Raw genomic sequence first — 13996 nt, forward strand, 5'->3', positions numbered from 1 at the left:
CATCCTCAAGTTGTCTGCCATCCCCCACATACCATGTATGCTTTTGAACGGGATTGATTGACGTTTTCCATTTACCCACCCAACCCCGCTGTAGAAGAGACCTGCGTAGTTCACTGACGATTGAAATATTATTCATACAAACATCGTTCCAAACTAAGGAAATCGTGTATGTGCTATAAGTCTGTTCAATAAAGTGTATTGTTAAACTACACGGGGTTTTAAAAGAATGTCGCTACTTATCGACACAAAGTACAATCACGGCATGTGTAGACCTGTACACTGTATGCCTTATGTGGTCTTTGTACTCCATTCTTAATGCCGAACAGACCCACTTTAGAGTGTACCCATTAAATCCAAATCCAGATCGTTTACATCATGATCCAATCAATGTTATATATAGTATTACATTCACTTAAGCCATCATTTATTACCTGTTATTTGTTCAGGATCGCCTTGCTTTCACTGGAATGAGTCTCTCTCTCTCTCTCTCTCTCTCTCTCTCTCTCTCGTTGATAAGCTTACCATTACAATCTATTGGAACCTACATTAGTAAAATATTGGAAAACATAATTTGTCGGTAAGTACATCGCGAAGTGAAACATTTACACGTGGAAGGGTAAAAGCCGCAAGTAGTTAATTGTGTAAGATAGTAACATGTTTTATAAATTTTAAGTTTGAATAATTTTGATTCTGGTACATGATTGTTTTGCAAAGGTTTGTCGCAGTTTATGATATTTGTGGTTAATACTGAATGCTATGCCACAAAACTACACTGGACAATATATTACGGACCATCCTAACGTTGTATTAAGGAAACATTCTATTCTGGTTACGGGATATATTGTTCAAATTCAGATTTTATACGTTCAGTGTTTTACGACACAACAACACGAGAATGTTAATTACTGCCATGGCAATTTGAGTAAACAGCTTTGACAAAAGGAACACCGCTGTAGCCTACCTGAGATTATCCGATGGCAGGATTCGAACCCGAAACCTGCACCTTTTCCGTCGCGAACGAGTGAGCCACCACTGCTCAAATTATTTTACTGACCTGCAGTGATAGCGTTCTTTGGGAAAATAATAATTTATATGAAGACTGTCTAATGAGGAAATTTCACTTATTATTATTATTATTATTATTATCATTGTTGTTGTTGTTGTTGTTGTTGTTATTGTTGTTGTTGCTGTTCCAATAATTTTTTGTAACCCCACAGTTTCACATCGTATCAATGTTATGATCTGTATTGTTTATAACTATGCACATTCTCAGTAAAGGCCATATATTTCTTATCACTCACGACCATCACAAGCCTAGACCCTAGGCCCAGGATCGGCTGCCACGTTGTGTCCTTGACAAAAGTGTCACCTAAACCAACCCAAGAAACTATTACGAATAAGTAAAGTCCATTTTGGGTCTTTTCCACAAGCTGGAGCCATTATGATGTGCATAGCAAATGGCTTTCAAAACCTCAAACACAAAATCTTACTATTGTTGAGATTGCCGTCCCAAGTTGAAAGTGACACATATGTCGTGTGGCATAATTTCATTAATCGCATGTGGCTTATTTTATTTATTCAACAGTAAATTGTGTCCAATCTATTACAAGCAGAACTAAGAAATTACGGAAAACTAATACGGCAAAAATTAAAACAATTGATTCCAAGTACTACATGTACCACTGATATGTACAAATGCGAAACAATAGTTCCTCGAAGGGACTGACACTCTATTGAGCGAAAAGAATTTCCAGCAATTCAAGATAAAAGACCATTTCTTCCTTTTTAAATATCTAGTTTTTAGACCATCTCCAATATTCAACAGCGATAACAAGGTTCTCAAATTACTTGTATAGCTGCATATATTGGGTGGCACTATTTTCATTTACAAGTATACTTCATTTGAAGTATTTTGTTGAAAACCTCGTGTCATAATTATCATTCAGACAGGGGAAGTAGAGATAACAACATTTCAAAGGCAGCCATATTGAATATACTACTGGCACCATTTTCGTTTAGAATCAAATAGGTATCATACGAAGTCGACTAGTGAAATCCTTATGTTTGTATATCTATCCCGTTGTAGACGCATAGAGATAACAGTATTTTCAAGATATGACATTCCATTCGGAGTAGCAATAGCAAAATTTTCAAGATGGCTGCTTGGGCTTGGATGTCAGAACGTCACAATTTTCATTCAAGTGCAACTGGACATCATAACAAATCTTCTGTTGAAAACTCCAAATCAATGTGACTTTCTGTTCAAATAGAGTTGTAACAACAATATTTTTAAGATGATTACTGCGGCGGCCATATAGGATATCAGATCAACACCATTTTCATTTAAGAATATATAGACGCCGTTCGAAGTTCGAAGTCTTGCAGTGAAAACAGCATATTGATATGACTATCTATTCGGGAGGAGTAGCGACAAGAATTTTTTTCTTTCAGTATGGCGTTGTGGAAGCTATACTGAGCATCAGACCGGCACCATTTTTATTTAGGACCAAATAGGCATCATCAGAAATCTTTCAGCGTAAACCACATGTCGATATAATTATTCATTCTGGAACAGTAGTGATATGAATATTTTCACGATGGCGATCATATTGGAAATTAGATCATACCATTATCATATAGACCAACTACACCATGGGATGAATGTGTGTGTAAAGCTTAAAGTCCATCCTCCAAGTATTTAAGGACAAAAAACGATAACAAATTGTGATAACAGAGGGACAGCCGTCAGATGACGGACAATAGGTCATCATATTAACTCTTTTGGTCTATGACCAGTAGAGCTAAAATGTATAATAATATCCTTCTTTCAGTAGATTCTGTTGTTCAAAAACACTATGATCGTTCAATAATCCCCAAACTATTCAAACATCTAAACATCAAGAAAAGAAAGAAATAACAACTTCGATGCCTCACCAACGGACATTCTCAATCACTGCACAACTCATTTAAGACCTGTACCTCATAGTACACACACACACACACACACACACATATACATATATATATATATATATATATATATATATATATATATATATATATATATATATATATATATATATATATATATATATATAACGCGTCCCTTTAATTTGTTTTGTGTTTGTTTTAAATATTGTGATGGGACCTCTGACAACCTTTCAGATCGTAGGGGCTTAGGGATCTTTAACCATCTCTCACGGACTAGAGGTGAGGAGGACATTTGATTGCCGCTTAGGTATTTCAGGGATGGAGGAACCTTTGAACCTTTGAATAACTCTCATGCAGGGAGGAAACTTTGACCACCTCTCAGCGACAGTGGGATCATGGACCACCTCTAAAGGACATAATGAACCTTTGATCACCTATCAAACATCAGGGTTGGAGAAACCTTTGTCCGTCTCTCATGGACCTCAGAGAGGGATGGTGGGACCTTGGAAAACATTTCAAGGACCTTAGGGAAAGAAGTACCTTAGACTACCTATCTCAGATGTACGCAACTTGTGCTCAAGTACTCCAGTACACGTTGTGGAACTAATACAATTCTCATCCAAACAGGTCTATAAATGTTTCAATGTTTGTGCCATATAGTCAAAATGTAATCAGTTTTTTTTTATTATATAAAATATTATATTAGCGCAGATAATTTCAAATTAGACTATAATAATGTCTGCGACTGCCATGCATGCATGCTTCCTTATAGATATTGTATCGTTACTCTAAACTTGGCTATTTTTCTTGGGGAGGGGACTGTACCATTGTTACCAAATGGTAAACCCTAATCTTGCAAACATCCATTATTCTACACGTGCTGTAATGAACTTACTGAAGAATCATGAATGCGAGCCAACGCCACTCCGGTGGCCTAAGTGGTTAGAGCGTCCGCATCGGATGCGGGACATCGCGGGTTAGAACCTGGCTAAAGACCTATAAAAATGGTACTAGCAGCAGCCGTGCTTGTCGCTCAGCATTAAGAGGCTAGTGTTGGGACTGTTCCGCGTGGTGTCAGGATAATGTCACTTGGCGGGAGATGATGCTAGATGTCTGCGGCATGATGCCCCAGTGCATGACATCACTATAAATTGCCTAACCGCATTAATCGTAGCGATGTAACTAAAATTGTTAAAGCTACGTTAAAAATTCTAATCACACACACCGAATGCAAGCCGAATAACAATCCCGACTGTGTAGATTTAAGCGAGTTTGCAAATATAACTACGCACTATCTGCCTTTTTATATTACCACTTTCACAAAATAGGTGGTAACAGAACGTAATAATTATAGTACAATGAAATACATTGATAATGTGAAAAATACTGTTTGAACATCTACATAAATCGTGTCATTTGGTAATATATTATTAATTTTTATACCATTTTTAATATAAAATTTTAAAATGTATCAAATTTGGATGCTTACATGTCACACAGTACATATCTATTTATGAGAATTTTCAGTCTTAACTGAAGAGAGAACGACTAAATGGAAATTGTATTTCACATACATTTACCCAAAAGCCTCTCACCCCCATCTCACCTCCAGTACAGAAAATATTACACCCTCTCATCAAAACATACAAATATACCCGACTTTTCCCCATAAACCTTAGCTTCAAGAGTATGATGACATCGGAAATAGTGACCCTGAAGTGTGTTCTTTAACGTGTCAGCAACACGCATGGCACGTTGAGTCGTATTTGCTGTCAACATAGCCTGGTTGTATCTGGCTGGCAATCGACTGAATTTTGTTGTACAATCAATGTTCCTTTAACTGCTATTTGTGCAAAATGTGGCGATATATGAAAGCATCCTTTCAGCGCGATTATTAGTCCTAATTCTGTACGCAATTTTGTAAAATAGAGTCAGCCAAACGAAGTGCGTGTGACGCCAGAAAACAAGCTGTTTCACGGGTGTTGGTTCCTCGGATTCAACATCTGTTTATATTCTCAATTGAAGCGTTATAAAAAAAATATTTTTCTCAACAGCTTGGCCGATTATTTTTTAATTAATCAGTAATCATAAAAAACAATTTTATCGAACATCTGGTATAAATCAATGGGAAGTTATACCACTGTCAGAACAAAATTGAATTTTGGATTGTGAAATTACTTCATGCAAGAAAGTGTCGATCTAAAATAACCTCTGAGTGGGTCCGATTATTCATTTGTCTGTCTGTCTGTCTAAAACATTCCTGAAGAAAAATATTCTGGATTTCGTTGCCGCATTTCGATGAACAAAGACGTTGACCTGTCTCGCACGCCATTTCTAACGACACACAGCCATGAAAACCTTGTATTTTGTCGGGGCTTCTCAACCAAATGACATCGAATAAGCTTTTATAATCAGGAAAGGCTTGATCTTTCTTCACCCCCATACAAATAAAGTCAATTTATTAAAATTGTAGAACAAAATTTAGTACATGTATATACTGAAACAAATTAACGAGTCGATATAAGGCATCAGGTGTTAGTGGGGCAAGTATCAATGTATTCTCGATAACTATCAGCTTAAGGTCTTACTGGATAGTTTCGTATTTTGATACCTCCTTAATTTTTAAGGTTGAAGGCAAGAACCTAATTATGATAAGCCTAGCATTTATAAATTCACACAGAAGCTAAATATGTAATGTGGTTTAGATTTACTTTGAGGTAGGCTTGAAAATGGGCTGGCTTGTTTGGTGACTGTCTGTCACAGTTAGACTAGCACTGGAGATCAAATGCGTAACTTGGGCTGCAAATGAACGACCGACTTGGCTTACGTATTTACGTATGTCTGTTACAATGGTAAATATGTGAAAATCGAGATGACTGAGGGGTGAAGAAAAGTATGGCAATTTGTTATATTACTAGTGAACTGTATTCATGCATAACGCATATGCTGATTCTTTTAGCTGCCTTGTCACAGGAAAATATTCAAAATAGCTCTTTGCTGTCAAAAATGAATATAAAAATAGGGGATGGTGGCAGTGTTGGTTCAGTATAAAAGCCACCAGTTGTATAAGGAAACAACCTGATTGCCACAGTCAAAATCTCACATGCATGCTTTCTGCAAAATCATTAGTTTTTTTTTTTTTTTTTTTTTGTATCGTCAGTGTAAAATTATTCTCATTTTTCTGCAATAGGTCATTGTCGGATACAAATTCACCAGATATACTGTCTAGTGAGACCTTAATCAATGTACTTCGAATACGAGGCAAACGTATTCTAGCTTCGTACCTAGAATGCGAGTTAAACCTGTCCTAGGTTTGCAGATTATGCTGGTAATGGAACGAGACTGGTAGCAATGAAGCGTCCATGAAAGAAGTCAGGGAATCAGTGGTGATACGTGCTTCCAAGGATCAGTAAAATTTCACAGTGATGTCTAGTAAGTGTGTACCGTTGCTAACTTATGGCTATTTTTACCGAAATAAATAAATAAAAAATCGCAAGTTGAATAAGCATAATAAGTTTTGATGTCATACTAACGTACGATTAACCTAATACGAATGTATTTACTATGTCTGCCATGTTAATTTCTGTCTGCCATCATACCGGTTTGCTGGTCTTAAAGCACCAAATTATACCTATCATGTGCTATTATATTGTTCTTCTTATATTGTATGATAAGGTGGAAAAAGCTGTAGGGCTTAAATCTGGACAACCTATACAAGGAAACATGTAAGTAGTTTATATTATCGTTTCTTGTGTCCTTCACCTTTATGCAGTTGGTGTATCTCGAAAAAGCTCAACGCTGCAAATTAAGTTATAAAAACCTAATCTTCATTCGATGAAATTTATCCTAGTGATAAGACAAAGATCCCATATTTATTTAATCATTTCCGTGACCTTGATATTGAGGCTGCGGGTGTGTTTATACGTAGCAAACGGTCTAGTCATGACTCTTTCAAATATCTTCGGTGGTTAAAATGCTTTACTCCTGGACAAAGATGCATTTGGTGTGACCTTCATACTGAGACAGGGGCTTTCGGTGGTTCAAAAGTAGTACTCCAGAAAATTATTTAAATCACAGAAATGCCGTGACCTTAACATTGAGAGAGCTACATTGCTTTAGTACGAATTCTCACCCTTCGAGTTATGATGTATAAGTTTAAATAAAGTATCTTCATTGGTTCAAGGTTAAACTCCAAATAATATGCAAGTCACGGTTACATTTTCTATTATCTTCAGCTTGAAGCAGGTATCATGAATGTGGTAATTTACACACCGTCTAATCATTACATATAACAGTCTTAAGTTTCATAAAAATACCTTCAAATGTTCAGAAGTGATGCTCCAAAGATATAAGTTACACAATTACATTTTTCCTTGGCAAGCAAGTTAAAATGTTAGGCAAAGGTTAATCAAAATATCCCCAGTGCTTCAAAAGTTCTATCCGTAAGTAGACAGAAATGACTAGTTTAAATTTTCCCTTGCCGTGACCGTGAACCTTTGATGCATGAGGCATGGCCTTAGTATGTAACCTGACGTTGGTAAATAATTGATTGAAGTTTCATTCAAATAGTTTTACATGTTGAAAAGGTAATATCTGAATACATTCGCTGCGACCTTCGCATTCAGACTGAAGGGAGGGGGTGGGGTCTTCGGTGGTTCAGAACGTATGCTTCGGACTTTTACATTATCATGCGGGTGGTGATGGTGGTGCGTGCTTATGGTACGTCACACATTGTCTGGTCGTGATATATAAATGGTTGAAGTTTCATTAAAATATATTAATTGGTTCAAAGATCATGCTCTGGAAAAGGCTACATTTTGCTGTGACTCTCTTTTGATGCGGGTAGCCTCTGTATACGCGTTTGACTATAGTCTTTTTCTGAGGGATAGAGGATACGCGGTGTAACAGAAATAATATATTTCGAAAAATACTTTGTCAAAAAAGCTCAATGAAATTCAGTGAAACGATTTTGAAAATTCTGGAGATGAAGAGAAATGACTTTTATTCCAAAGCTAAGTTTTCCAGCTAGCTGACACATCTGGATGCAAAATATTATTCTCAAATAGCTAGGTATTCCAACTAGTTGATAGATCCAAATGCCTAGCTGACGTATATTAATGCAAAATACTATTATTACAAAGCGAGGTGTTCCAGCTAGCTGACTCATATGAACGCCAATTACCATTATTACAACGCTATGTGTTCCAACAATTTGACAAATGAACGCAAATTATAATTTTTCCAATGCTAGATGTTATTAGTTGACTCATATGAAAGCAAATTAACACTGTTCCAAAGCTAGATGTTCCAGCTATTTGACACGATGAATTTAAATTATCATACAAATGTTCGTGTGACGTTTTGTGATATTTTGGATGCTTTGTGTACAGCGGAAGTTGTATTCAAGTGAAAACCTTTAAAAAATATTGACTGTAAGATCATGTCTTTTTAAAAATTATTTTTATTACCTATCTCTTTCGTGTGCAGGTGATAAAACTATAATAATTGCATCTTTATACCTCATGAGTGTTGACAATAAACTGTAAACAGTAATGCTGAAGTGCTGTAAGTGTCTTAATAATAATAATAATAATGAAAGGCGTTGCTAAGTGAATGCTTTTATCGAAAGAGGATATATCAAATTAATTATGTAACGCTTTTCTACTTATAATGATTGACGCACCAGCACTGTTAGGCTATTTAGCGCCATTCAAAGGGTTATATCGTTTACAAATTATAAAAAGTTTCATATCGACTAGAGATATTAAAACCAAATAGTTGAAATTAAAACGATAAGATGGTAACGGTAAAAATTAAAACTTTCCGATCAACGGGGGATGTAAATGGTGTATGATAATGAAGACAGATGTAAATGTATTGAAACAAAAAAGGGACGGTATATACATTACATAAAAATGCTCTAGGTGATGGTATAAAAGTACATTTACTTAGAACGGTTCGATATTGTGGCGATCATTCAATGTATGTGTTTCATTGATCAATTAGGCTTTACCGTGATAGTAAATGATTGGCATGTCGTCTAAGTTAGCGTATAAATCTGGTATAACTGCATAGACTCAGATCTGCCTTTGCAAAATGCGCCTGCAGATCTGAGTTTATGGGTTTTATTATTTTTATGTTTTTTAGGATTAATAAGTAGAACAAACCAAGTGAGACTTAACTGCACGATAAATGGGCAATGGATAACACATATAACAGCACAAATAGATTTACAATGACTCAACCCTTTCTGGTGGATACACAAACATGTTTGTGATACAGCTTATATACAGTTGAGGTAATCTGGATGACTCACTTAAATCAACATGATAAGCAGTAGTAACTGTCGAGAAACTTTCAGATTTTAATTAAAACCGAAAGTGACAAAAACTTTACTCCGACTTGGATTCGACTAAGCGGTCCTCCTGAACGAATACCTCATTTTACGTTCGGAATCGAAAACACGCGACACACTGTTACAGTTTCCAAAACTGGACTGTTAATCACGCAAATCCCCACTTTGAATGCAAAGGATGTTGGAGTGGGGTGGGTGACATACATATTGGATGGGGGCACTCTACAGATATTAGGAACTTCTGAGAGAGTGGTGGGTGAAAGGTGAAGCTGTTTGCATATACAACATGCACAGTGGAGAAAATGTTGGTATACCTCTGTTACTTTCATGAAATGTGGCAAATACATAAAATGTAATTAAAAAAATTGGTAACGTCTCTTTTGTTTACAAACTGCCTCTGAAGTCAAGGAAGTGGGTAACCACAGAGAGCTAGCAGTTTGTATGCATATCTGAAATAAGGCCAAGCTGTATACAATTTAACCCATATTACAAACATCAATCATACAACAAAATAACGGGAATTCAAGTTCTCTGAACAATACTTAAAATATTCAAAGTCTTTTTTTTTATAACCAGTGTAACCGGTGAGGAAAACCGGGGAAATTATTTACTTTAAAAACCTAACCCTTATGCGAAATGAGCAAATATAGAACGCCAACTGAAGAAAGTCAAATATAAAGGGACTGGGCGCTGGGGAAAGGCGGGGCAGGCTCGGTAAATTCCGTCAGGTTGTGAAATAACATCGGAAGTAGTTGTAGGAATACACGTTAATGGTGGAGAGCACCATATATGTTACAGCAGCAAAGGCCGAGATAGCTCCGATTGTAACTTTGTATCCTTCTGCTACCATCTTGTTTAATATGAGCGAAAATAGTTAAGAATATAGTCCCCAATGGCGACGTGCTACATCCGATGTTTCTTTCTGACTTGGCGGTCAAGGCCGAGGATGTTCAGATTGATTGCCAGAGCGAGTGATTACGCCTTAGTTGTTTGAAATAGTCCAGACTGGTTAAATTTGAAGTCTAAAGTCAAAAAATGGTACCTAATAATCATACAAGTTTTCGGCCCGACGTGAAATATTGTCTATTTGTGTTGACAAAAAGGTAACGATGTATATCATGACTAACACGATCTGATTTAAGGTTGAACTACTAGTAATCTACGAAGTATTACAGTCAATAATACAATCTAGTGTCGTTACTGACACTTTTTATTTTCGACTGTACATTTAGTGTCACGCCATAAATAGGAACGTTTGTTGAAAGCAATACAACGCTAAATCCGTTGAAAGCACATTAATACATCATTTCAGATACATAACGATCGAAAGACAGGTCGATATACAGGCAGACAGACAGACAGATTTCCAGAGTGCATACCTGTCGCTTAATGGTATTTTTTGGGATAATTTTTCTTTTAGTTGAGGAAGTATACTGGAGTACTTCCCGAAATAAATAAGAAATCAAAACAAACGTCAAGGACGTTTTCTTTTCTTTCCTCTTTCTTACTTTTGTAGGTCATTAAAAATGAACACTCTTGTGTCGCTTGCAGCAATCCAATTCATTTAACTAAAGATGAGATATGACACGTGAAATATATATACAGATACACAGCTGGTTCTGTACATGAGCAAGATCATGCTCGAGTCCTATTGGACAGTGCAGGATATCTTGCATCCAAAGGATTGATATCTGAAATATATTTATATGAGGCGTCATAGGGTAAAAAAGTTGGTACAACAAGAAAGTAGCAGCTGAAATTTCCATCACGTGTCGCGAATTCCAGTTTTTCAATTGTTCGATTAAACTGCTGGTGTTGAAAGTTCTATTTTATATGATGAGGATTTTTAAAAAGTTATTTGTGTGATGATTGAATGTTCCATTTTTTATATCGAGCTTTTATATTTTATCAGTTGAATTACAAAATGGTGGTTGAAATTTCGGATGTAGCTTATCGGGAATTCAAGTTTCAAATGTTGAATCAAAATTGGTTACGTTGAAAGTTCCATTTCCTATGTCGAGTTTTTTTCGATTCTAACTTTGGAATTACACAACGGTGGTTGAAATTTCAATGTTGTACGTCGAAAATTCCTACTTCATGTGTCGACTAAAATTGTTTGTGCTTAAAGTTTCATTTCATGTGTGGAAATTTTAGATTTTATCGGTTTAATTACGCGGCAGTGGTTAAAAGTTATATTTCATATGTCGAGGTTTTAGATGTAATCAGTTGAGTTACATAGCGGTAGCTGGAAGTTCCATTTCTTCTGTCGAGATTTTCAATTTCTAACGTTGAGTCATATTATTTGTGTTGATGTTGTCTTTCATTTCAAACATATAGTGTTTAAAGACACTTTATTTTTTTATCCATAAATGTGAAGATAAGAACTTTACCTATATCAAAAATTATTATATTCGAAATATTATTTATAATCAGAACTCAAGGAAACATTGTAAAAATTAAGCATAATTACAGCCATCTTCCTCAAGTATTTAAGCAAATAAAAATTCCCCTTTTCTTCCCATAATGTCCATACTTTCAGCGTACCATAGCTTTTAAGTTTCCTATTTTAAGTCCCTGTAAAGCCAATTTCTGTCACCAGAATATCAAGAACTGTTGTGTTTTTCTTTTTCTTTAAATTGTTGAATAAGTTTTGTTCGTATTCCCTTAAAATTAAAAGGTTCCATTGCTGTGTATTGATTGTAGCATAATGTTGTAAAAAGGGATCCGGCCATGTGTGTAGCAAACATTTTTACTTCGTCGCACATGTCTAGCAAGAAAAGCTTGTGTGATTGCAAAGTACCCCCCCCCCCCGGGTCAAATAAGGACTCGGTATTTATCCATCGTGGTGTTTAGGAAATAAAAGCGAACGTGTGAATTTTAAAAAAAAACTAAACACCTAATTGAAAATTTTCTTCATGAACGTGATCCAAAATCAGGTGGGCTAGATTGCGTTTCTGTTTCAGCCCAAGTACGAAGAAAACTTATCCAGTGGTTCACAAAAATATAAACAAAAACACGACATAAAAATAATTAACTTATACAAAGACGTTAACACAACTATTATATGAGTTTTACCATGACACTAAGATCAAAGGGCAAATATACATATCAATAAATCAAATGTCTTTGCTTCGTTATGACTCATTCCAAGTATGAACAAATCCATCAAGGAGTTTAGGAAATAAAAGCCAATGAAATCGCTTTAACCAAAACCTTACTGTAAACGTTTTACGACTGTGAGCGTGCCACCAGTCATAGGGGTGAACAAACATGGAGAAATTATTGTCTTAATTTTATAATAAGGAATGCCAAGTTTGATGATAATCTATTAAGGTGTTTAGAAAATATTATAAAATGAAAAGCAACCAAAACTTTAATGCACACTTTCTGTGAACTTGAACTACGAGATAAGGACTTACTGAGCATGCATGAGTTGTTTTAGTGTCATACTTATTTATGACAAGTATGATGAGACGATACGTTTGGAAATGAAAGCAGATTAAAAATTATAACGAAAAACATATTGACAACATAGATGTCGCCTGCTAGATCTCGCTTTCAACTAAAATGGGCTCGAAGATAATAAATTTGCTATGATATGTGACATAGTTCAAGTAATAGGAGGACGCCTTCTTTCTTTATTGGAGGATTTCATTATATAGATATACAAAGGCAACAATTTATTTACCTAAATTTCCTAACAGCTAAATCATTTATTAGCATTTGAACTGGATCGAAAATTCGTTCATTTACCCATTCACTGAGGAAATTAGAAGATAAAGTCAGTCTCAACATTCTACATAACGAACATGCAAAATATTTGGTCCTTTTGGGCAATGGCTTTATGTGTCAAACCGTCGCGATGATTGGTCTTAGTGTTGGGAGAAATCAGTACTGCGGAGACATGACAACCGGGCATATTTTTACTTTTCAAACTTCTACTTCAGTGTCGTGGGTGCGCCATATCGTTGTCGCCAAAGTCTACTTTTAGTAAAATTGTCAGCGAAAACGTGCTATGAATAGGATTCCGCCATCTTAAAATTTTTTTTTTTAAAAAAAACCAAACCTACAAACAAACAAAAAACACGTTCGAGGTAATGTAAATTTTTTCTTCTAATTTTGTTTTCTTATTGCCTTGGTCTGTAAAAGCACATAAAAGAAGCTAAATTACCAGCTATGTCTCTCAACTAGTTTTCTTGTCTGAGCGGTTCTATTTATTTCAAACACTTATACCAATTGTTTCAATCGACTGAGATTTAAAACTATTACAGAGAAGCCAGCAATTATTTAACTGACAGTGAGAAGTGATATTGAATATACAGAAAAGAAAAGGCATTCAGTTGCCATGACGCCATAACTGCATGAAATTGGAAGACGTTTTTAAGTAAGAATACGTGTATAATAGCATGCCTTGAATGATTACGGTCTGGCTGACCTAATCTTGCTGCATGCGATATCTTTTTATCTCAGGCAGCATACAGAAACATACAGTGTTAATTTTCGTTTAGATCAAAATAATGTAACCATCTACGTTCATGTAAACCCCACATGTCTGCCAAAGATGAATGTGAAGTATTGGCGAACAGCTATGTTCAACAAGCCGTGAAAGTTGTTAACTTCGGATTTTGTTAAAACATACGTGGTATTTTTTAAATCTTTAAATGAGAAGAGCAGTCAAGTAATTGAAATTATTTTTCATGCTGTTTTAAC

The 13996-nt window shown here is 35.6% G+C and overlaps 1 protein-coding gene across 4 annotated transcripts in view; it reads right to left on the reverse strand.

Annotated features, from left to right (window-relative positions):
* The window catches only part of LOC149803246 (extracellular serine/threonine protein CG31145-like), a 244312-nt gene that overhangs the window by 61128 nt on the left and 169188 nt on the right, over positions 1–13996 (reverse strand). The window contains exon 1 of one of the 4 annotated variants that reach the window (XM_089952897.1): positions 80–191. The exons of the other annotated variants lie outside the window; for them this stretch is intronic. The gene's annotated coding sequence lies outside the window, so the exon portion shown is untranslated. Of the gene's footprint in view, positions 1–79; positions 192–13996 lie in introns of those variants that run through there. 4 annotated transcript variants of the gene reach the window in all.

Source organism: Sinohyriopsis cumingii, chromosome 3, assembly GCF_028554795.1.
Source record: "Sinohyriopsis cumingii isolate HCF-2022 chromosome 3, ASM2855479v2, whole genome shotgun sequence".
NCBI lineage: Eukaryota > Metazoa > Mollusca > Bivalvia > Unionida > Unionidae > Sinohyriopsis > Sinohyriopsis cumingii.